This window comes from Schistocerca serialis, chromosome 4, assembly GCF_023864345.2.
Source record: "Schistocerca serialis cubense isolate TAMUIC-IGC-003099 chromosome 4, iqSchSeri2.2, whole genome shotgun sequence".
NCBI classification, from domain to species: Eukaryota; Metazoa; Arthropoda; class Insecta; order Orthoptera; family Acrididae; genus Schistocerca; species Schistocerca serialis.
Window position 1 is genome coordinate 420,349,990 of NC_064641.1, and position 24,926 is coordinate 420,374,915.

General features: G+C 37.9%; 1 protein-coding gene across 1 annotated transcript in view; it reads right to left on the reverse strand.

Moving 5' to 3' along the window:
- LOC126475002 (supervillin) overlaps positions 1–24,926 on the reverse strand; it is a 579,202-nt gene that overhangs the window by 400,969 nt on the left and 153,307 nt on the right. The window lies entirely within an intron of this gene.

The following is a 24,926-nucleotide window of genomic DNA, read 5'->3' on the forward strand; positions in this document are numbered from 1 at the left end:
TACTTCAAAAGAGATATCTGCTATTGATGTATTTTCTCTGAAATTATGCTTCCACTGAAACCATGCATAATAAATAAATAAATAAAGCTCACTGAAAGCAGAAAGATATCAGAATGCTGACACTGCAAAATTTTGCATCTGCATCCAATGAAGAAGCTTTAGTAAACTGGCATTTACTTTGCACATAGATTTGATGCCTATAGAATAATGATTCCAAAACATCTGAATTTCTAGTTAAGTCACTGAAACTTTTTGAGCAAGCTTATGATAATTTTATCTGCACAGTAAAACATTTTCAGGATGGAATGAATTAATTCTACATACTCTTCCATTACATAAAGCCACAAAACTATCATGAATCAGACCACCATTTATTCTATTACTTATTTTCATTCTTTCTGCTTTCATAATGAGTATCTTCTCACCACGATCTCAGCTTCATAATTATTGTACTGACACTTTATGTATTTTCACTGTCATTGCCTTTCATTTGTCCCAGTTAAAATATATGCACCTTCCATCATGAATGTTTGTTACTACTTACTCAACAACTTTACAACAATGTATATACAAATCTTTAACATTTAATTGTTCAATGTGGCAAACTTACGATGATAAGTAAGCAGTGAGAATTGAGAACATTAACTCTAGCAATACCAATATATTTTCCATAATGTGTACTACCAAGAGAGTACCTCATGCCCACCACATGCAGGCACACACGCCTGCCTGCCTGCCTGCCCGCCCATGCGCAGGCTCGCGCACGCGCACACATAAAGTAATTGTTGTTAACCTTTGTTAACAAAATACTTTTTAAATAGGTACCAGTAATGACATAAGTAGGACGTGGAACCTGAAAATATTTTTCAGCATAACCTTAGCAATACCAACACATTCTGCATAACGTGTACACTGAGTGGTGTGGTGCATTATGATCGACATAAAAAATTTTAAGAACTACAATTTTCATTAACTGTTGTTAACCTTCACCCACAACATACTTTTAAAGATTTATAGATGTGTAAGACGGGTCCTAAATCTGAAAATATGAATATGACATTTGTTATGAAAAATCACACTGATGGCTAAGATTTAAATTTTTGGGCTAAGTTTCACCAAAAAGTTTAAATAATTATACACCTGGTCTAAGAAACAATTAAACTCAATATCTTTTTCAATTTAAGACAAAGTTCATCACAAGATTATGATTTTTGTAAAAGATGAGCAGAAAGGACACCACCATTCCCTCTTCATATTGCAAGTGTCGATACAGGGTTATTCAAAATGATTAAGACACATTCAAGAAACTGTAAGAAATGTTTGTATTGAGGTAAGGTATTATATGGTTGTGTGTATGGAAGCAGCAACTCAAACAGTCTTTTTTTTTTTAGCTACGGTGACTTCCATCAACATGGCTGCTAGACCAATGGCATGATGGAGTTCTGCAAGAGGAGTCTGGCACCACAGTGCATCAGAAATTCTGGGGCTCATTTACCAAGGTTCCACCTTTAAAAAGACAAAATCAGAGTTTTGCAACTGACATCTCAGGAACTGTCTGAATGGATCAAGGAAACGTTCTTCAGAAGTCCACAAAAGTCAACACCTCATACCAGTTGGGACCTAGGAATTCCAAACCCAACTGTTTGGATAGCACTGAAAAACTCCTTTCAAAGGAAACCGTATCTGATTCATGATGATGTTTGATATGTTTTGGTTTTGTGGGGCACTCAACTGCACGGTTATCAATGCCCGTACAAATTTCCAACCTTTGCTCAGTCCAATTTCGCCACTTTCATGAATGACTTATCTGATTCAGCTGCTCCAAGCCATTACATATGGTGAGAGACACTTGCGCAAACAGTTCTAAATTGATGTGTGATTGCGAACTCACGCTTCCACAACTTCATTCATGCAAACTTCCACTCCCACTGGTCTAGCAGTCTTGTTGCTGTATATCATAGTAACAAAAAATTCTTCTTGAGTTGCTGTTTCCACACTTATAACCATATAATACCTCACCTCAGTAAAACATTTTTTGCAGCCACTTGAAAGTATCTAGATCATTCTGAATAAGACTGTACATTCTGACACATAGATAAGAAACTAAATACAGAAGGAGGCGTGTTTCATATACAACTGTTTCTAACAGCAGAGCAAAATTTCAGCACAGAATCTGTAAACGGTAAGATGCAACATATATGACTCTGAAGATTCATGATCATGTATGAATCTTCATTTAATCACTGCACTCTCTAGCCCAAATATCAACCACAGTGATGACAAAGACTAGTGAAACATATACCACAGAAGGCAAAGACTTCTTTCTAGATGAAAAGGTAATGAATGGTCACTGTACATTTAGGATTCCTACAATATTATTGAATAATTTCATTCTATTATGCTTTAATGAAAGCTATTTTGCACAGAAGGAAACAAACCATGCTTTCTGTTACAAGTTCAGCTTTTATTAACCTCTACTACTCAGTGGGTTGTTACCTTTGCCCCTAAATTATGTTCATCCTACCCTTATTACATATGTGTACTGGTTAGTTTAACAATGAAATAACAATGACTAACCAACATCCATACAAGAATTAATAGTATCTATTACTAGTATTAGTTGGGACAGACCTGGGGCAGGTGTAATTTAGACCGTAAAACACAGTTCTTGCATATAACATTTATGTGTTTACAAATAACAACATTTTTAAAACCAGGGTGTATTACAAAAAATATTAACATGTCATTGAATAACTGAATAAAAAGACATTGCATGTCTCTATTCGAAGAAGTGACAACAGTTCGGATGACAGTTTTTGATAGATTTACAAGGTGACTAAGTTTATTGTTTGAACAGTTAGACCTCTCTTCTCTGGAAGCAGTGAGTCCTTTACAGTAATTAAAACATTTTGTTTATTCAAAATACTTTTTTTGAAAAACTCATGGAATCTCTAAATCCCATTTAAATTTCGCATGGTCCTATTCCGAATCCCATGCCACTTTCCTTGAAGTGGATCTCAAGGCCAGCTACCCACTTCTGACCACATTAAACTGACCAACAAGCAACACTACTTACATTTTGACAGTAGTCATTCTTTCCATATCACACATTCCCTACCATACAGCCTTGGCATTTGAAGTAAACTTATTTGTTTGGATGCTGACTCCTTACAGCAATAAACCACTATTTTCACCTCAGTCCTCACTGGATGTAATTACTTCACCAGCTTAGTGCAAAAGTGGATTTCCACAGCCATAACACACCCAATCCTAATACAACTGACCCTTCCAAAAAACCACTTGTCACTCATTATTACCCAGGTCTTTAACATATTAATAAGCTACTTCGACAAGTCCACGACTTCCTAAAAGCATGCCCTGCAATGAGATCTATTCAGTCTACGATTTTGCCCACCACACCTAGAACAGCTTTTCAACCGCAATGTTCTTGTCAGACCCTATTCTCCTTCTGCACCCATCTCCCTTCCCGATTGCTCCTAACCCTGTTACAGTCCCTGCTGCAAGGCTTGTCCTATGCACACTCTTACCACCTATGCCAGCCTTGTAACTGGCAAAACATATACTATCAAAGGGAGAGCCACCTGGGAAATGACACATCATACACTGGTTCTTATGTGAACATTGTTGGGCCTTTTACATCGGCATGACTACCAACAAGTTATCAGTTAGGATGAATGGGCATAGGCAGAGTGTGCATACCAGTAACATACAATATCCTGTCACACAGCATGTTCTACAACACGACAGTCGTGACCTTAGTGCCTGGTTCACCACATGCGCGACCTTGGTCCTTCCCCCAGACACCAGTTTCTCAGAACTCCGCATGTGGAAGCTAACGTTACAACATGTCCTTGGTTATCGCCACCCACCTGGCCTTAATTTACATTAATTTCTTCTGTCTCCGCTTTTATTCACAGTAACTACTACTTTCTTCGGTCTGTTTCAGTTTTCTACACCTTTCATTTTCTGACCTGTCTGTTTTTCGCCATCCCCATCCCACCTCTCTTACATACAATGCACTTAGCTTTTCACTCCAATTAACTCGTGCACAATGTTTTAACAGTAATCTCTACCTTTCATATTACCCCGTCTTCCACCTTCAAGCTCACAGATTTTCAAATCTCATCTGATGCAGTCCCCAACAATCGGTCTTTCCTTCCCATCCTGTCCAGTAAGTCTCCTCTGATCTGGGGTTCTGCACAAGTTTTCTGAACTCTAATCCTTTACCTAAACCTCTCCAGTCCACCTCCTTCAAACCTTCTGCCAGAAGAAGGGACCACTGGCTCCGAAAGCTTGCATACTGAAACTTTTTTTATGTGTGTGTTGACTTGCTGCTGCTTAGTGAATACATATTTTATCAATCCAATTACATTAAATTTTCCTAAAATATGTTGTTGTTGTGGTCTTCAGTCCTGAGACTGGTTTGATGCAGCTCTCCATGCTACTCTATCCTATGCAAGCTTCTTCATCTCCCAGTACCTGCTGCAACCTACATCCTTCTGAATCTGCTTAGTGTATTGATCTCTTGGTCTCCCCCCTACGATTTTTACCCTCCACGCTGCCCTCCAATGCTAAATTTGTGATCCCTTGATGCCTCAAAACATGTCCTACCAACCGATCCCTTCTTCTAGTCAAGTTGTGCCACAAACTTCTCTTCTCCCCAATCCTATTCAATACCTCCTCATTAGTTACGTGATCTACCCACCTTATCTTCAGCATTCTTCTGTAGCACCACATTTCGAAAGCTTCTATTCTCTTCTTGTCCAAACTGGTTATCGTCCATGTTTCACTTCCATACATGGCTACACTCCATACAAATACTTTCAGAAACGACTTCCTGACACTTAAATCTATACTCGATGTTAACAAATTTCTCTTCTTCAGAAACGATTTCCTTGCCATTGCCAGTCTACATTTTATATCCTCTCTACTTAGACCATCATCAGTTATTTTACTCCCTAAATAGCAAAACTCCTTTACTACTTTAAGTGTCTCATTTCCTAATCTAATCCCCTCAGCATCACCCGATTTAATTTGACTACATTCCATTATCCTCGTTTTGCTTTCGTTGATGTTCATCTTATATCCTCCTTTCAAGACACTGTCCATTCCGTTCAACTGCTCTTCCGAGTCCTTTGCTGTCTCTGACAGAATTACAATGTCATCGGCGAACCTCAAAGTTTTTACTTCTTCTCCATGAATTTTAATACCTACTCCAAATTTTTCTTTTGTTTCCTTTACTGCTTGCTCAATATACAGATTGAATAACATCGGGGAGAGGCTACAACCCTGTCTCACTCCTTTCCCAACCACTGCTTCCCTTTCATGCCCCTCGACTCTTATGACTGGCATCTGGTTTCTGTACAAATTGTAAATAGCCTTTCGCTCCCTGTATTTTACCCCTGCCACCTTCAGAATTTGAAAGAGAGTATTCCAGTTAACGTTGTCAAAAGCTTTCTCTAAGTCTACAAATGCTAGAAACGTAGGTTTGCCTCTTCTTAATCTTTCTTCTAAGATAAGTCGTAAGGTTAGTATTGCCTCACGTGTTCCAACATTTCTACGGAATCCAAACTGATCTTCCCCGAGGTCCGCTTCTACCAGTTTTTCCATTCGTCTGTAAAGAATTCACGTTAGTATTTTGCAGCTGTGACTTATTAAACTAATAGTTCGGTAATTTTCACATCTGTCAACACCTGCTTTCTTTGGGATTGGAATTATTATATTCTTCTTGAAGTCTGTGGGTATTTCGCCTGTCTCATACATCTTGCTCACCAGATGGTACAGTTTTGTCAGGACTGGCTCTCCCAAGGCCATCAGTAGTTCTAATGGAACGTTGTCTACTCCCGGGGCCTTGTTTCGACTCAGGTCTTTCAGTGCTCTGTCAAACTCTTCACGCAGTATCTTATCTCCCATTTCATCTTCATCTACATCCTCTTCGATTTCCATAATATTGTCCTCAAGTACATCGCCCTTGTATAAACCCTCTATATACTCCTTCCACCTTTCTGCCTTCCCTTCTTTGCTTAGAACTGGGTTGCCATCTGAGCTCTTGATATTCATACAAGTGGTTCTCTTCTCTCCAAATGTCTCTTTAATTTTCCTGTAGGCAGTATCTATCTTACCCCCTAGTGAGCCAAGCCTCTACATCCTTACATTTGTCCTCTAGCCATCCCTGCTTAGCCATTTTGCACTTCCTGTCAATCTCATTTTTGAGACGTTTGTATTCCTTTTTGCCTGCTTCATTTACTGCATTTTTATATTTTCTCCTTTCATCAATTAAATTCAATATCTCTTCTGTTACCCAAGGATTTCTATTAGCCCTCGTCTTTTTACCTACTTGATTCTCTGCTGCCTTCACTACTTCATCCCTCAGAGCTACCCATTCTTCTTCTACTGTATTTCTTTCCCCCATTCCTGTCAATTGTTCCCTTATGCTCTCCCTGAAACTCTGTACAACCTCTGGTTCTTTCAGTTTATCCAGGTCCCATCTCCTTAAATTCCCTCCTTTTTGCAGTTTCTTCAGTTTCAGTCTGCAGTTCATAACCAATAGATTGTGGTCAGAATCCACATCTGCCCCTGGAAATGTCTTACAATTTAAAACCTAAAATATAGGTAAGAATAAATACTACTCACCTTTTACAACTGAACATTTGTTTTGTTTCACCTACTGATATCAGAATAATATGAATAGGTGTAACTTGCGTCCTTGGAAACAAAATCAGTCTTTAGTGGCAAAACATGGATAATATTTACTCTTATCTACACGATGAATGCAAATGATGTGCAACTAAGGAAGAACGGCTACAAATATTAACAACAATGTAAAAGGTCTTGTCATTTTCCCCTTACTTTTTGTGTGAAATATAATGAGAATGGTGAATGTCACTTGGAATGTGTGTGTGTGTGTGTGTGTGTGTTTTGGTAAATATGGTTAGCTGTTTTTTCATGGTGGTTTACACTGTAAATGTCAGTGTATTATTTTTAATGTATTTTATAAATTCCTCCTATTTTCCCTTTATATAAGGCAAGATATATCTGTTGCACTGTGATTTTTGTACACCACTACACACTTTTCTGAGGGTGTTAATATTTACTGTGCGAGTTAAGGATGATACATTACTATTCTTAAACAAGTTGTCAACTTTCAGTGACACCATTCATCAATACAGTATGCATGTGTAGATCAGTGCTTTGTCATCGTTTGTGTAGATTTCATTGGAAATAGCAGATTGTATTCTGTTGGACAATAAGTTACTTGATTTTTCAATTGATGCTACAACCATGAAAAAAACACAAAAATTTATTTTCAATTGTAATTGTATCATCAAACTACCTTGTACACCCTAATTCCCACTGCTCCTATTACACATACACAAGTAATAGTGTTAAGTAAGCACATAAGGAGGGGTGTTCAGGGCTCAAAACGCATTATGCATCTACTAAAAATTATAGTTTGTTACTGCATATAGGCTTTTTCTTCCATATTTTATGACCATAACTAAGTCACAGCTCAAATACAAACCAAAATGGACAAAACTACATACTCTTATACCAGGACAACATTAATTCTTCACAGCAGTAACAACTGCAAATGTATGATTTAGTGGAACAATATCCATTGACGTATTTCACAGTGTGCTGTTGCTCGAGCATGGCACAACAGGTCGAAATCATGATCATGGTGAATTAACACATTAAATAACAACCCACATGGAAAATTTTGTCATTTTTAAAACAACGGCAAAAGCATATCAGTTGAGATTCGAACTGCTCTATCACTCACTTTTTGTTCTGAATTCCACATGTAGCTACTTATTCTTATTTTTTAACTTGAAACTTTAGTGTTATGGAGCTCTATTGCTGGATATTGACACTGACACAGTGGCAAAATTGATAGAGGCAGGAGAGTCTCACGAACTACCACATCATGTGAACTGAACCCCTAATGATAATCAGCCCATAACAGATGCAGCACAACTCGACCACGGCATTATGGTACACTCACTACAGCTGTGCATAATCAGTCTACTTAATCATTACTTGTATTATTTATATATAAGTGTGCATTGACAATAAATGTCTATGCTCGGAGATACAGAAGATTGTAACAAACTTCCATAACATAATGTGATGGCCACCTCCCCAACTGAGTATTACACTGTGTTTAAGCAAATCTACTTTTCTTACGTGATGGAAAAGTGCATAAAAAGATTATCATATAATTTTTTTCCCTAAATACGCAGAAGAATAGCGTTCTTAAATCGAATCGTGTGTCAGTATAGTTCTCAAATGGTAGCTCTATTGAAAGGTTAGCACCTTCTATAATGATTCTTGTTGATAGTCGAGGATGTACTAACAAACCTGAAAGACCCAGAGTAAACTCAGAGCTACAGAACAGACAGAGTGCACAATCTCATCAGGCACCACAGCCACAGACGAAAGGGACAACTTGTTAACAAAGGTACTTGGGCAAAGAGCAAAGGTAAGGTGCCTAGAGATTTTGGTCAAAGTTGAGGCAAATCATAGAGTAAAACTGAAGTGATATCAGGTGTTCCCCAGGGAAGCGTCCTGGGACCTCTGCTGTTCCTGATCTATATAAATGACCTGGGTGACAATCTGAGCAGTTCTCTTAGGTTGTCCGCAGATGATGCTGTAATTTACCGTCTAGTGAGGTCACCCGAAGACCAGTATCAGTTGCAAAGCGATTTAGAAAAGATTGCTGTATGGTGTGGCAGGTGGCAGTAGACACTAAATAACGAAAAGTGTGAGGTGATCCACATGAGTTCCAAAAGAAATCCGTTGGAATTCGATTACTCGATAAATAGTACAATTCTCAAGGCTGTCAATTCAACTAAGTACCTGGGTGTTAAAATTACGAACAACTTCAGTTGGAAAGACCACATAGATAATATTGTGGGGAAGGCGAGCCAAAGGTTGCGTTTCATTGGCAGGATACTTAGAAGATGCAACAAGTCCACTAAAGAGACAGCTTACACTACACTCGTTCGTCCTCTGTTAGAATATTGCTGCGCGGTGTGGGATCCCTACCAGGTGGGATTGACGGAGGACATCGAAAGGTGAAAAAAAGGGCAGCTCGTTTTGCATTATCACGTAATAGGGGAGACAGTGTGGCAGATATGATTAGCGAATTGGGATGGAAGTCATTAAAGCAAAGACGTTTTTCGTCGCGGCGAGATCTATTTACGAAATTTCAGTCACCAACGTTCTCTTCCGAATGCGAAAATATTTTGTTGAGCCCAACCTACATAGGTAGGAATGATCATCAAAATAAAACAAGAGAAATCAGAGCTCGAACAGAAAGGTTTAGGTATTCGTTTTTCCCGCGTGCTGTTCGGAAGTGGAAGGTAGAGAGATAGTGTGATTGTGGTTCAATGAACCCTCTGCCAAGCACTTAAATGTGAATTCCAGAGTAGTCATGTAGATGTAGATGAGGAAAACTAATACAAAAAGAATTTACAAAATTATTTACAGACTGTCTCCAAGAGAACACAGTACTCAAAATCTGGGAAAATTCTGTAATCATTATGCCTCACAAGTACAGAGATATCCATAACGTACAAGATATTCAGTAAGTTATCACCAACAACATAGAACTGAACCAAGCAAAGGAACAGAAATAAATATAGCACAATGGACCATTTGCTAATTGTGAGCTGAACTGTATAATGGTGCAGTAAGTGAGAATTATCATACTGCTTGGGATTCATGTAGTTTAGAAAGTCTGACTCAAATACCAAGAAAGTCTTTACCACAGCCACTACAAAACAAGTTATTGCTTCAGCCTAAATTATTATACTGAAGTGTATGCATAACTGCTATAACTTCCATTATATGAATATTTCTTCATGAAAGTAATAAGCTCTGAACTGAAAGAGGAATTTGGCAACAAGATTCCATATAACAAAAATTTTTCTCATCATTAGAGATAGTTTTCAGATACTTAAATCAAGAAAACAAAGGAGTTGGTGTTAAGAGAACATAATCAAACCACTTTTTCCAAATGATATTATACTGCTTGCATTTAGTGAATATACGTTTCAGCAATGGATGAAGAGATCATCCATCATCATAGAGCATCTTTGAAAGTAGACTAAAATAATGTACAGTCAATATGCTGAAAAAACTGTAAAAATGAGCAGTGATGAGTTTTTGTACTTCGGACGCTTTAAGAAACTGATAGGGTGGATAGCAAAGTAAATGAAAGCTAAAAGAAATTGTCTACATTGATTCTGGTACACTAAATAGGCTCACATTCCTGACGTGTGTGTACAAAGGAAGCTCAAAATCAGTGCATTAGCAGTTCTGACTTACGCGAATGAGAGACAGACTTTAAATCCAAAGACTACTCAAACACAAATGCAGGTGTATGATGGGAATTATTAAGAGAGATGGTGAAACCAACAAATCTATTGGGAAACATACTGGAGTGGATGATCTAGAAGTATAGTCATATGAGTGGAGGGTTGATGGATCAAGAAGAAATTTTCTTGATTGTATGAAACAGAAAAAGATGGACAATGGCATAATCCAGAATGGGTGGATAAATTACACCATAAAATATGCAAGAGCAAAAATGATGCATACATCTAACCACAATGCAAATTAAAGTCTAGAGGAGGCCTTTATACAACAATTTCTGTCAAATGTCTGGTTTTCTTTCTCTAACAGGCCTTAGCTTTCCAAGCTCCTTTAGCCTTCAGCATTCACACTAAAATAGTAGTCCATCTCCTAATATTTTTTCCTTGTCTATCAATATTTACTCAATGAAATACATAAAGCAGGTTATTCAAACACTGCCATCCAACTGAAAACCAGAGAGCTTTTCAACGTAAGTGAAGAAAATTTCAGTACATAAACAGCCTGTCTTAGGCACTGATGAATAGAATCTTCTTATACCACATTTGGGAAAGAAAAAGATCAACAACGACTGTATGCATCCATGACATTCCTTAAGTCATGTGTCCTCTACATGGTACTAAAGAACAGTCACTTCAAGATAAATATCTAAAGGTGAGAAGCAGAGGCAGCCAGATAATCCTGGCTAAAATGAATTCATCACACAACATGAGTCTCTCAGTTCTTTTCAGAAGCCTCCAGCTATAAACTATGGACCTGTTATCTATCAAATCAATATTGAAGGTGGAAGTAAATCAAAGGTCAAGTCTTAATGAAGATTTTATCGAACTATAACAATGATGTAGTCACTCTTGAGGAATCACATGCTGCAAATGAACCAGAGAGGAAAAATTCCTGGCTTTGACTTGCCAGTAGCAACATACTAAGGTGCTTATGGAGTGCGAACTTAAATATGATCACCAGTCATGAATGAACATCCATGCTCTCTGTCTTACCTCAGTGACATCCATGAAGTTTTAATAAAAATTTGAGAAGTAACAGTAATTAATACACGCAAAATTCCAGTCAACTCATGGCCTTCACAGGTCATTCCAGTATCACAAAATTACACCATGTATCTCAGATATTTTAAAAGTTCTTCACTCTTATCATTATTTTCACAACCTGTACGAAACTTCAGAAAAACAAAGTTGGTAGCATTTGCTAGAAACCTGGATGAATGTGTTTGTTAGATTCCCCCAAAAAGAAAACAACAATAAGAGACACACACATGAGCAACAACTTTATCTGTATCAGAAATTTTTGTTGGTTTTAAGACAAATTAGGAAAGGCACCAGGAAGTAATGGAATCTACTCCAAAATACTTTGCATATGGGAATTATGCAAAGCTATGGCTGGCAGAATTTCTCTCCGTCATTATGACATTTGGTTCAAGTACACAAAAAATGAAGCGATCAGAAACCATAGCCATACTCAAACCTAGCTAGACATCAGACCAGCCACAGAACTACCCTCAGTCACACTATTTGTAAGTGGAATCAAAGATTTCTGTACAATCAGATTAGGCCACTGAGCCTTTAGAGCCTTCCTGTTGAGAAAATTGGATACTGACCCACTGCATCGATCAGGTATTGTCATTAAGAACATTCACTGAAGCACAACACCAAATGAAACAGAAAACATGGGTCACTTCAGCTGATCTCATTTCAGCACATAACACACTTGGAGGCACAGGCTGCTTTGTAAATTATTACAGCTTATTCCATGCAGACAGTCACCAAAACTAATTGACAGCAGGTTAGCTGGAGGGACATCTACTACAACAGGAGGAAAAGAAACTAGCTGTCCAAAAATATTGAATAGTGGCTTGCTGCACAGATACGTCCTCATTCCTCTCTTGTTTAATTTATAAATATCTGATATTCCTCCAACTCAGTCCAGAAAGTTTTGCTGTGCGGATGACTGGGCAATAACTATCCAACACAAAACATTAAAAATAACTGAAGAAATATGAACTTCAGATCCAGACATCGTAAGCCATTACTTCTGTAAATGGAGGTTACAACCAAACTCAAACAAAATAGAAATTGGATGTTTTTATCTATCCAATGGAGTGGCACACAGAGCCCTTGATGGCTATTTTGAGGAAACAAATTTCATTAGAACACGCATCCAAACTACCTTGGGATCACATTTGATATCAAACTTTCTTTTAAGGAACACTCCATGCAACCACCCACTAAGCTCAAAAGTAAACATAACATTCTCCACATGCTCTGCGGCATTAATTGACAAGTGCCAGCAGACACTTTTCTAGTACTGACACTCTGATTGCTGAACTCAACAATAAAGTACTGTGACACTGTTTGACTTATAGTCCACATGTGAAAAAGGCAGACGTACTACTTAATAGATGCGCATTGTTAGTGGGTCAATACAATCTACTCCCACATATTGGTTACTTATCTTGAGCCACACTCCACCTCCCAATATCAGATAGAAGAGCACACTACTACTTCATTACCAGAAGATTGCCGATAACCCCGACTTTCCAATAATTCTTGAGGAGCAAAAAAGATCCCGCTCTTATCATGGCCAGGCTTCTTGTTGGAGATGAAATAAATGCCATCAATGAATGGGAACACTGCTGGCAACAAAACTGTTCTCCACAAATGTATAAAACTGTCCCACATCCAAGAGAATCTCTGAGATTTGCCCACCCTCAAGCAATTTGGACTATCAATCACAACTGAACAGATCATGGAAGATGAGCAGACACTCTCCACAAGAAAGAAAATCACTGTAACCATCTTGTTGCTGTGATGCTGAATGACAGACACTTGCTCACACTGCATAACCCAGCCTCTCACTAGCCTTCAATGGTCATTTGGAAAATTAGCTGACAGTGATGATCAGAGTGAAATTACATGAAAGACCTATATATTCAACTACAGTTATTGTCATTTGCAATATTTTACTCATAGATTTGCGATGAAGTGTTAATATGTAGTGAGTTTTGTAATTTTGTGTGTAGTTATTCTTGTGATTCAAAAACTCTTATATGCCATATGATACACAACAATAACAGGAAAGAAAATGAAGATACGAAATAATTTGATGTGGCACAGATGAGGCCAGGTCACACAAAACCTCATTTCAATACATGTATTATGAAATATGATGGGTAATGATAAGGATCTGCTGAACATTGATGTTAATTGTGGTTGGAGAATATTTAAAGAGCCACATACTTGTTTGTTGCTATTGTATGTCTGAAAACAAAAAATCTTTAACAAGAAGAAGAAGAAGAAGAAGAAGAAGAAGAAGGACACAAAAACGCAACTGAATTACAGCAGCATTGCTCGTACATGACAGTCATGATGATATTCCAACCAGCAAAGGAACACATGTAATAGGTAATGGTATGAGAAAGAAAAAGTTTTCTGAAAAGCACCATTTTATACCTCATTTACCAACTTACCTTATAGCAAAGATGTTGAATCAGTTGATGATCTATATTTGCAATGAATAATAAGAATGCAGATAGACCAGTCTTCATATTCAACTTTATCTCCTTAACAATAAAGAGCAGAACGTAGTCCACATTTTCTGTCAGACAAACATCAACTACATGAAAGTAATTACGAAGAGGAAATATTTCTAACTGGTTGTGTATTTGAAGATGTAGTGGAGTTTTGAATAGTGGACAGAAGTGAAGTCCTGATACTTTTATGATATTCAACATGCTTGAACAAAAATTGTCTGCAAATAAGCAGCAAGATATGGATGCAATTGAACTGAATACTTTAAAATAAATTAAATATTTTTGCAATAAACACAGTTAACCAGCAAAAATCCAATCATTGTAAAGCAGAAACAATCACAAGTAAAAATTATGATGCACCCATTCATAGCAGAGCAACTCATCACTTTATGTTCTGGCATAACCACATGTGCTGGATCAAAGATGTGGATTGCAAGAGCAGAGGAAACGGCGGCCAATGGTGTGCAGAACTGGACCGCACTGTGCCAAGAGAAGAAGAGAATATAAGCGACACTCCTGCTAGCCTCGGCCGTTCAGATCACCACCAGATCGCAGACGTCATTGTTCATGTCATGTAAGACGGCAGCCCAATTTTCAGCTGTTCTGCACATCCCTCCTCCATTAGCCACTGGCAGACAATAATATTCATTCTAGTATAGAGTTACAGCTAGCACACGAGAATCTCTGTCCTACATGCTGCACTGTTGCCGCACTTCACGACAACCAAATTATTCACTCAACTATCAATTTTTTTCCTTTCCTTTTCTTTCTTTTTTTTTCTCCTCTCTCCTTGCAGCAGTAGAGCTGTGAATGTGTATCTTGTAAATGTTTAAGTGCGATTCAAAAAAAGTCAGGTGACGGCAATAAACGTGAAGTGCTTCACAAGCAGGCGAGGAAGATTATTTACGCATTTATAACTTTTTCAAATGTGAATTTGAAAGCAGGTCTCCTACTGTCGACATTGGAAAACACAAGAACAGACTCCAGAACCATGTAGTGTCAGCAAGAGAACTGTAAAGAGAATTGTCAAGAAAAGTGTCAGAGCTGTAGGAACCATAGAAACAGTTGGTTTGTCACCTGGAAAGCATCAAAATCGCACGGAACCTGTAACACAAATGGATAGTTTTAACAACGATGTTTCAAAGTGCTCCACGTGAATGATGAATGGCCAAAATAACAAGAACGTGTTACAGTTATGCAGGCTTCAATGGTAAGCACTTCATCAAGGCGAAGAATTTTAAAAAATGTTGGTTCAACATATGTTAAGAAGAGAATTTTTAGTTCAAAGAAGTGACCTAGGTGCAGCATGAACTATATCCCATATAAAGATTCACGATACAAGATAAGGAGGTAGCTCAATGGTGTATTATCTTGATGAAACAAGGGGCAATCAGAATCATTCCGAGAAAATCTGCTGGAAAATGAGTGATGGTACTAGCAGTTTTAATGTTCTCATAGGGATAGGTTCTCAGATAATTGTTCCACATGTTGACTCTTCTTCTGGTTTTATTTCTAAGAATAAACTTGTATTTATGTTCAAGAAAAACAGCAGTGATTACCATTTGGCAATGAACGCTGTCAGTTTCATGACATGATTCACAATTCTTGTCATACCTTGCTTCGAAGTCGGTCATTGCCAGATATAATTCAACTGTTATAGAGAAAACATCAAGTACAAACACCAGAAAAGCAGATTTTTTCCCCAGCTTAAAAATAAAAATATTAAGCACTGTATAAACCAGACTCATGCCGATCTCCTTCAGCTAGTTAATTTACACTGCACAAGTCACGTGACGGAATGTTCTAACTTGACTTCCTTGCATGTGAATGGGATCACACAGTTTTGCGTTTACCCACATGTCACTGTCATTGTAGCCCCATGGCATTAACTTGGGCAAAGGGTTTTAAGGCTATGTGGGTGGGGGAAAAAATCCATTCAAGATAACCTACAGTGAATCACTTGTGCATGAGGCAACAGACAATGATGCAACAGACAACATCCCACCTGTAGCGTGGGCACAGTCTGTGTGGCGTGCTGAAAAGCTTCAGAATGAAGAATCTGATAGGGAGGTGATGATGGATACACTAGGTGCGACAGTAAAGTAATGAGACAGATTTTCTTTGCAAGATGTGGCAACCCTGTAGGCTTGCATAGGCACAATATCTTTGACCTTGGTCTATAAGCTGCTTCTAGTCCAAGTGGCACATCGATGCAACTGCTCAGTCTTGAGTTGTGCTGTAATAAGTTAACACGTGTTTGTGTCTCTCGTCATGGAAATGGAACCACATAATATTGCGCAACAGTATGCCATTTCTTTTTGCGTTAAATTGGGTGAAAACATGACGACAACTTACGGTCAGCTTTAGAAGGCTTTTGGAGAGGAGGTTATGTCAAGAGCTCAAGTTTTTCGTTGGCATAAAATGTTTAGTGAAGGCAGAACAAATATTGAAGATGAAGACCGCAGTGGACGACCATCAACCTCACAGACGGATGTCAACTTGGCCAGGATGCATGAACTCGTACGATCTGATCGAAGATTATCTGTGAAAATGATTGCAGAAGAACTGAACATCAGTTGAGAAATGGTTCGTCTAATAATAACTGAAGATCTTGGTATGAGAAAGATTTGTGCAAAAATGGTCCCCAAAAGTCTCACACCACAACAGCGAGAAACACGGATAAATGTGGCAGCCAATCTGTTAGAGCAAACGGAAATCAATCCAGAATTGTTGAGCTGCGTTGGTTTTTTCAGTACAATCCAGAGACAAAACGCCAAAGTTTGCAATGGTGCTCAAAGGGATCAATCAGACCAAAAAAAGTTCACATGTCAAAGTCAAAAGTGAAATGCAAGCTTGTGTGCTTCTTTGATTCCAAGGGAATTGTTCATAAAGAGAGGGTGCCTCCTGGACAAACAGTTAACCAATATTACTACAGATATTTTAGAAAAACTTCGTAAAAGAGTTCTTCGTGTCCGTGTCAACACTGCTGATAATTGGATTCTGTATCACGATAATGTACCATCCCATACTGCTCTGTCAGTACAGCAATTTTTAACCTCAAAACAAAAATCAGTACAACCACAGCCACTTTATTTGCCAGATATCACTCTGTGCGACTTTTTTCTATTTCCAAGAGTCAAAACGGCAGTATAGGGACACCATTTTCAAACAACACAAGATGTCCAAAAAGCTGTGACGAGGGTCTTAGAGGATATTACAGAAAGTGAGTTCCAGAAATGCTACCATCAATGGCAGAAGCACTGGAAAAAGAGTGTGCAATCAGAAGGGAACTACGAGGCGTGTTTTTTAAAGTAAGTACCATTTTGAAATTAAAAAAAGACATGCTAAGATATCTCAATAATTTTATTTTTACATGAAAGCCTGTACCTTAATCTACTTTTCTACATAATTTCCGTTAATATTGAGGCACTTGTTATAACATTGTACCAGCTTTTGACTACCCTCCTCATAGAAGTCTGCCGCCATCTTGAAGACGCTGACCGCCCAGGTGTTTCTTCAAGTACAGGAACAGATGGTAGTCACTGGCTACAAGACCGGGGCTGTACGGAGGATGATCTAGAGATGTTTGGTCTGATTAGCCACATGCGGACGGCCATTGTCTTGCAGCAAAACGATGCCCTTGCTCAACTTCCGTGGACTGTTGCTTTGATTCTGGTGTGACATAGGGCACCCATGTTTCATCGCCTGTCACAATTTGGCTTAAGAAATTATCACTGTCATTGTGGTACTACTCAAAGGAAGTCAATGCACTGTCTAAACATTTGGTTTTGTGCACATCCGTCGACATTTTCGGTATCCAACATGTGCACAATCTTCGGTAATTCAAGTGCTTGGTCACAATGCCATACAAAACACTACGAGAAACATTAGGGATGTCATCCCGCAAGGAGGAAATAGTAAAGTGTTTGTTTTCTCTCATCTTATTGTACATTTCCCGCACCAAACTTTCATTAACGACCAAAGGACACACACTCCGTTGTTCATCATGCACATCTGTGGGGCCATCTTTAAATGCTCTCACCCACTTTCTTACCATTCCTTCACTCATAATATTTTCTCTGTACATTGCATAGGCCTTTAGCACTAAGAAATCTTGTAACCGCCTGTACTTCACAGTCGGCAGGACTCACGATTATCGGAGACATCTTAAACACTCAGTACTGAATGTTAACAAGGAAGAATCAGACTGTAATGGTGTCAGTGTGTAGATTAAGGTACAGGCTTTCATGTAAAAATAAAATTATTGAGATATCTTAGCACATCTTTTTTTAATTTCAAAATGGTACTTACTTAAAAAACATGCCTCATACTTTGAAGGAGACAACACTAAAATTGACTAAAACTATAAGCAACATTTTTTTTCACATCAGTCTCATTACTTTACTGTTGCACCTCGTAAGCCCTGAATCTATCATCGTAAATTTAAAATAAAATTGTTCGGAAACAGACTCAAATAGAAGTGACGATGGTATTACGATGTAGACTTTGGAACAAAGTAATAATATTTCTCAGTTTTAAAGACTCATAGTTTAAAAAATGTTTGTCAATATATCAGTTGCATACATAATAATGAGAACTTCCTAGCGTGTTTGATAAGGCTTTGTATCCTTTTAATTATGCAGGCTATAATGTTCAACATATTGTCCAAGGAGAAGTTGAGCTTCTCCCACCTGTCATTTTCAAGGCACAAACTGGTTAAGGCCCTAAAATGACAGTAACTGATACTTGTCGAGATATTGGTGGTTTTTGATGTTATTGGTCAGATTCCCTGGACTTATTCACAGATGATGGTTAATTGTTTGCTTGTTCAATGGATTATAAATGCGCGCTCTCACTTTAATATTAAATGTGTTAGTTTACACTCACAATGCCTGTTAACAACAAAAAATATGACAACTTAATGACCATTTTACGACAGACTTTTCTACCACTAATTATCTTTTACATGCAGTGATTACACTTAACTATCATCAAACACACACATACACACACACACACACACACACACACACACACACACACACACCTTAACACACATTTTTAAAAATTCTATTGAGCAGAAGCAGTCGTCAAGCAAATGTAATGATTTCGGTTTGTGCTTGTAGTTAATTTTGTTGCGTATTAAATTTTTACTTATAATGCTGTTCAAATCGCAATAAATGGTAATCATTGTAAGCAGTTTTAATGTTGTTTTGAGAAAAATTATACTTCACATCTTCACAAAGCGTGTCAGCTGTTCTCGCCTCCTGACATCACAGAGAGTAAATCTGTGGAGCAGTGGATGTGAATTACAGACGTGAATTAATATTTCACTCATGGCGACTGATCGAAAGTGGTTTTAATATTTATTATTCCCCTCATAGATTTGAACGTATAATAAAATGTACCATAGGCAAATGAGCCTGACTGTTATCCACAACAATGCAGTTCGGCAACGTGGACTTGTTTTCTCACACTCTGCTGCCACACACACGAAGTACTCATCCCCCCCACACTTCCTCTCCACTCCACCTCTATACACGGAAGCAATGTCCTAGGTGATGCGGGCTTTAGTTATCAGTGACGTGTGTCAACTTGCCTGAACAGTTCACATATCAACATTCTAAATTATATTACAAGTCGCCCCTCCTTTGCGACTACTATGTGTAAATCTTCACAGTAGTGTCAATTGCTTTCTAGAAATAAAACTACTAATGTTATTTGTTTGAACTGTTCTATAGCATTCTGAGAACGCTGCATTCCGTAGCGCCCCTATTAACGACTAGTGGGTGAGACCCCACACTATACATAATAAGTAACTGATAAACTCTGAGACCTAAACAGACACAGTATCTGGCACAAAGACTCAATAACTGACAGAAATAATTGCTCCACCTTTTCTCTGAATTGCAAGAAACAACTTTCATAGAAATCACAGACTAATTAGGGACCACAATTTACAAGTACAGAGTGCTGGACAACAATGATGGTTCAGTGTAATATATGTCCAATGAATGTACCTGCTGAATCCCAAAACAGCTTTTTCATACTGGGCAACAAGTGGCTGGTTGTTGTCTTTTGGGGCACTAGAAATTTATTAATTTAAGTGTACTAATTCTGTGAACTGTATATTCTCTCTGATAGTGGTTGTCAGACAACATTTACTGTTTATATTTAACAAAGAAAAGTCCAAGTAAAGGCTTCACTTTCTCAGACGTATAGTTTCTCTTATGTTCTGCTCTCCAGGCATACCACTGCGGGATATAGTCATTCAAATAGTGATCTATCAATTTCTCTGCTGCAGTTTCTATATATGAACTGGATTTCAATAAAAGATGCTTTGAGAGCAACAATATAATTTCATAAAGATGTAACAACTCTTATGTATCGTATGCTATGAAGGTTTTGTAAAATACTAATATGGTGAGCCAAAATCATTTCCTGATTGCTTTTTGCTTCAATGTTGCACAAGTTGACAGTGTTGGTGCCCATATGTAACTGTTTTTGTTTTGTTTGTTAAAAAGCAAGCAATTTTCATAGTGTAAAGTGATTGTGTGAATCATATTTTACATGTAAGTTCATTCCTTTGTATCTCCTCCATCTGGGCAATTGAGGATTTTGTGATTTGAGGTTTCATTCTGAAATTATTACGGCAAATTGCTTAACATATAGTAGGCTGTATTCTGCAGATAGTGAACACAGCTAAATTGGTGCTAAGTTATTGTTTTCAGGGGAAATAATTAACTTTTTGTGTTGTACCATACAACTGAAGACCTAACTGTAGACCTAATTTTTAGTGGCTTGTAAATTACAAAAGTTTGTGTAGTGGTAAGTGTGTCAAGTGATTGAACTTTATTTTAAGTGTTTAATGTGTGTTGCAATGTGTGATTAAGTGTGGATATTGCAGTAGGGTAGTCGGGCAGGAAGTGGTATGTGTGGATTGTTAGCTAGAATTGAATTGGGAACCCAATGTGGCTATCCCATGAAACTGTCAACCTGGGGGAAAAAGAGAGAGAGAGAGAGAGAGAGAGAGAGAGAGAGAGAGAGAGAGAGAGAGGAGAGAATCGATAAACAGGAGCCAAAGATTTGTGTCCCTCCATTTAAATTCAAATATGTGAAATGTGAACAAGATAGATAGAAAGGAGAAAAAGTTCATGGGAATTTGGTAAAGTAACAAAAGGGGAACAGCTCTGAAACTTCACCAAAATTCCAGCTTACAGTACCTGGTGAGTCCGACTTGTTATCAGAAGTAGGAGGGGAAGAGCCTCACATGACTGCAGGTCACAGTAGTGTGCAGCAGACTTTTCACTAACAGTGTAGGTCAGTACAAAAGAGAATAGGAAGAACAGAATCTTGCTGCTAGGTAGTAGCTTTCGGAAGGTTGTAGATGGTGTAGGCTAGATGGTACAGGACAAATTAGGTAACAGTGTTCCAGGTCATGAGTGTTGTGAAGCCAAGTGCTAATCTTACCCAAGTGACGATGGAATATGTGTGAAGACTTTGAAAAAGGCCATCAGGTTATTGTAGTAGGTGGAGTGGGGAACAGCTGGGGTAAAGAAAGAAATTACGTGACTGGGGTGCTCTAGATTCTCTGAAAGAGTGTAATAGGAAAAATGACCTTGAAGTATTACTCGGTTCTTTCAATTTGACATCCGTTATTGATTTTCCTACTCGGGTGGTAAAGGATAGCAGCTCACTGATAGATAACTTCTTTATAGACCAAGATAAGTTTAACCAGATAAATGCTCAGCCTGTTGAGAATGGTCTTTCTGATCATGGTGCACAGCTAGTGGGATGAGTGGGACAGTGCACAAATGGTTTAATTCGTACCTAACTGGAAGAGTGCAGAAAGTTGAAATAAGTACTTCTCGTAACATGCAAAGATCAGCACATTCCTCAAACTGGGGAACTATCAAGAATGGGGTTCCACAAGGGTCAGTCTTGGGTCCTTTGTTGTTCTTATTATATATTAATGACTTGCCATTCTATATTCATGAAGAGGCAAAGTTAGTTCTCTTTGCTGATGATACAAGTATAGTAATCACACCTGAGAAACAAGAATTAACTGATGAAATTGTCAATACTGTCTTTCAGAAAATTACTAAGTGGTTCCTTGTAAACGGACTCTCACTGAATTTTGATAAGACACAGTACATACAGTTCCGTACAGTGAATGGTATGACGCCATTAATAAATATAGACCTTAATCAGAAGCATATAGCTAAGGTAGAATATTCCAAATTTTTAGGTATGTCCATTGATGAGAGATTAAATTGGAAGAAACACATTGATGATCTGCTGAAACGTTTGAGTTCAGCTACTTATGCAATAAGGGTCATTGCAAATCTTGGTGATAAACATCTTAGTAAATTAGCTTACTATGCCTGTTTTCACTCATTGCTTTCATATGGCATCATATTTTGGGGTAATTCATCACTGAGGAATAAAGTATTTATTGCACAAAAGCGTGTAATCAGAATAATAGCTGGAGTCCACCCAAGATCATCCTGCAGACATTTATTTAAGGATCTAGGGATATTCACAGTAGCTTCTCAGTATATATACTCTCTTATGAAATTTGTTATTAACAACCAAACCCAATTCAAAAGTAATAGCAGTGTGCATAACTACAATACTAGGAGAAAGGACGATCTTCACTATTCAAGATTAAATCTAACTTTGGCACAGAAAGGGGTGAATTATACTGGCACTAAAGTCTTTGGTCACTTACCAAATAGTATCAAAAGTCTGACAGATAACCAACAAGTATTTAAGAAGAAATTAAAAGAATTTCTGAATGACAACTCCTCCTACTCCATAGAGGAATTTTTAGATATAAATTAAGAAAAAAAAGAAAAAAAAACAAAAATATTAAAAAAAAAAACAATAAAAATAAAAAATAAAGAAAAACAAAAAAACACAAAAAAAATAAAGTTGTTATATCAACTTAAGTATGTTGTTAAATTAACCTAATTATGTCACGTATTGGAAAATTCGACTCTTTCCACATCATTACGAAATATCGTATTCATGATCCATGGAACTAGTATTAATCTAATCTAATCTAATCTCTAATCTAGATGAAATAGAAGTGGCAACTACACAGACAAATGTGTTTTATGGGGATCCTAAATCATCATGACCAGACCAGGTTAACTGCTGTGAGCTGTGTGAAACTGAATTTAGCAGGCTGCTGCTGCTGACTGAAATGACACTGCAAATGAGTTCCGTGCCTGTTGCTACAATTTGGGGAAAGGGAAATAACAGACATGGCCTACATCTGAGTAAGATGGAGAAAAAGAGGTTGGTCGAGCTTCTTGCAGTAAATATTTGGGGGGCCACTGTCATTTACACAAGATCCCTGTGGTTACTCGTCTCAAAAAGGTACCTTTTTTGGGTTAGAATAATGATTCAGGCACCCAGCTATGAAAGAAGTTACATTAACGTAATAGCTCCACAAAATGCTGAAGACTGCACAGGCATGTAAAGTTAGCTTATTTCATCAGAATATTAGAGAACTGAGTATTAAGGTAAATGAGCCTCTTGTCTGGAAAAATTAGAGAGGTCTGAAAAGATAGACTGCTGTGCCTAACAAAGCACCTCACCGAATACAAAGGATTACACTATACCATCTTACTCATGTAGAACTAATATGGGATGAGTAGAAGTTGTTACATATATTTAGACAAAATGCACGTTCAAAAACAATGAGACAAGTAGATATTCTAGGGAGAAGCACACATAAGTGTGCACTTCTGCATTCACGCTAAAAAATAGTTGACTTTTAATTGTAACTGTACATACATCTACAGCCACATCTACATGAGTACCCCACAATTCACAATTAAGTGCCTGGCAAAGAGTTCTTCAAAGCATCTTTAAGCTACTTCTCTACTGTTCCACCCACTAACAGTGTGCGGGAAAAATGAACATCTAAATCTTTCCATCCAAGATTTTATTTCTCTTATTTTATTGTGGTGATCATTTTTCCCGAACTAGGTGGGCACTAACAAAATATTTTCACTATCTGAGCAGGAAGTTGGTGATTGAAATTTCATGAGAAGCTCCTACTGCAGTGAAAAGCATCACAAATCTCTGATTGCCACAACAATTCACGTATCACATCTGTGGCACTTTCTCAGTTATTTCACAATAATACAAACGAGCTGACCTCCTTTAAAGTTTTTTGATGTCCTCCGTCAATCAATAGAAATGGAAGAGAACGTAGATGAAATAGGAGATATGATACTGCGTGAGGCATTGACAGTGCACTGAAAGACCTAAGTCGAAACAAGGCCCCAGGAGTAGACAACATTCCATTAGAACTACCGACAGCCTTGGGAGAGCCAGACCTAACAAAACTCTACCATCTAGTGAGCAAAATGTACAAGACAGGCGAAATACCCTCAGACTTCAAGAAGAATATAATAATTCCAATCCCATAGAAAGCACATGTTGACAGATGTGCATAATTACCGAACCATCAGTTTAATAAGCCATGGCTGCAAAATACTAACACGAATTCTTTACGGACGAATGGAAAGACTGGTAGAAGCCGACCTCGGGGAAGATCAGTTTGGATTCTGTAGAAATGTTGGAACAAGTGAGGCAACACTGACCCTAAGACTTATCTTAGAAAATAGATTAAGAAAAGGCAAACCTATGTTTCTAGCATTTGTAGACTTCGAGAAATCTTTTGACAATGTTGACTGGAATACTCTCTTTCAAATTCTGAAGGTGGCAGGGGTAAAATACAGGGAGCAAAAGGCTGTTTACAATTTGTACAGAAACCAAGAGGCAGTTATAAGAGTCAAGGGCATGTAAGGGAAGCAGTGGTTGGGAAGAGAGTGAGACAGGGTTGTAGCCTATCCCCGATGTTATTCGATCTGTATATTGAGCAAGCAGTAAAGGAAACAAAAGAAAAATTCAGAGTTGGAATTAAAATCCATGGAGAAGAAATAAAATCTGTGAGGTTCACCGATAT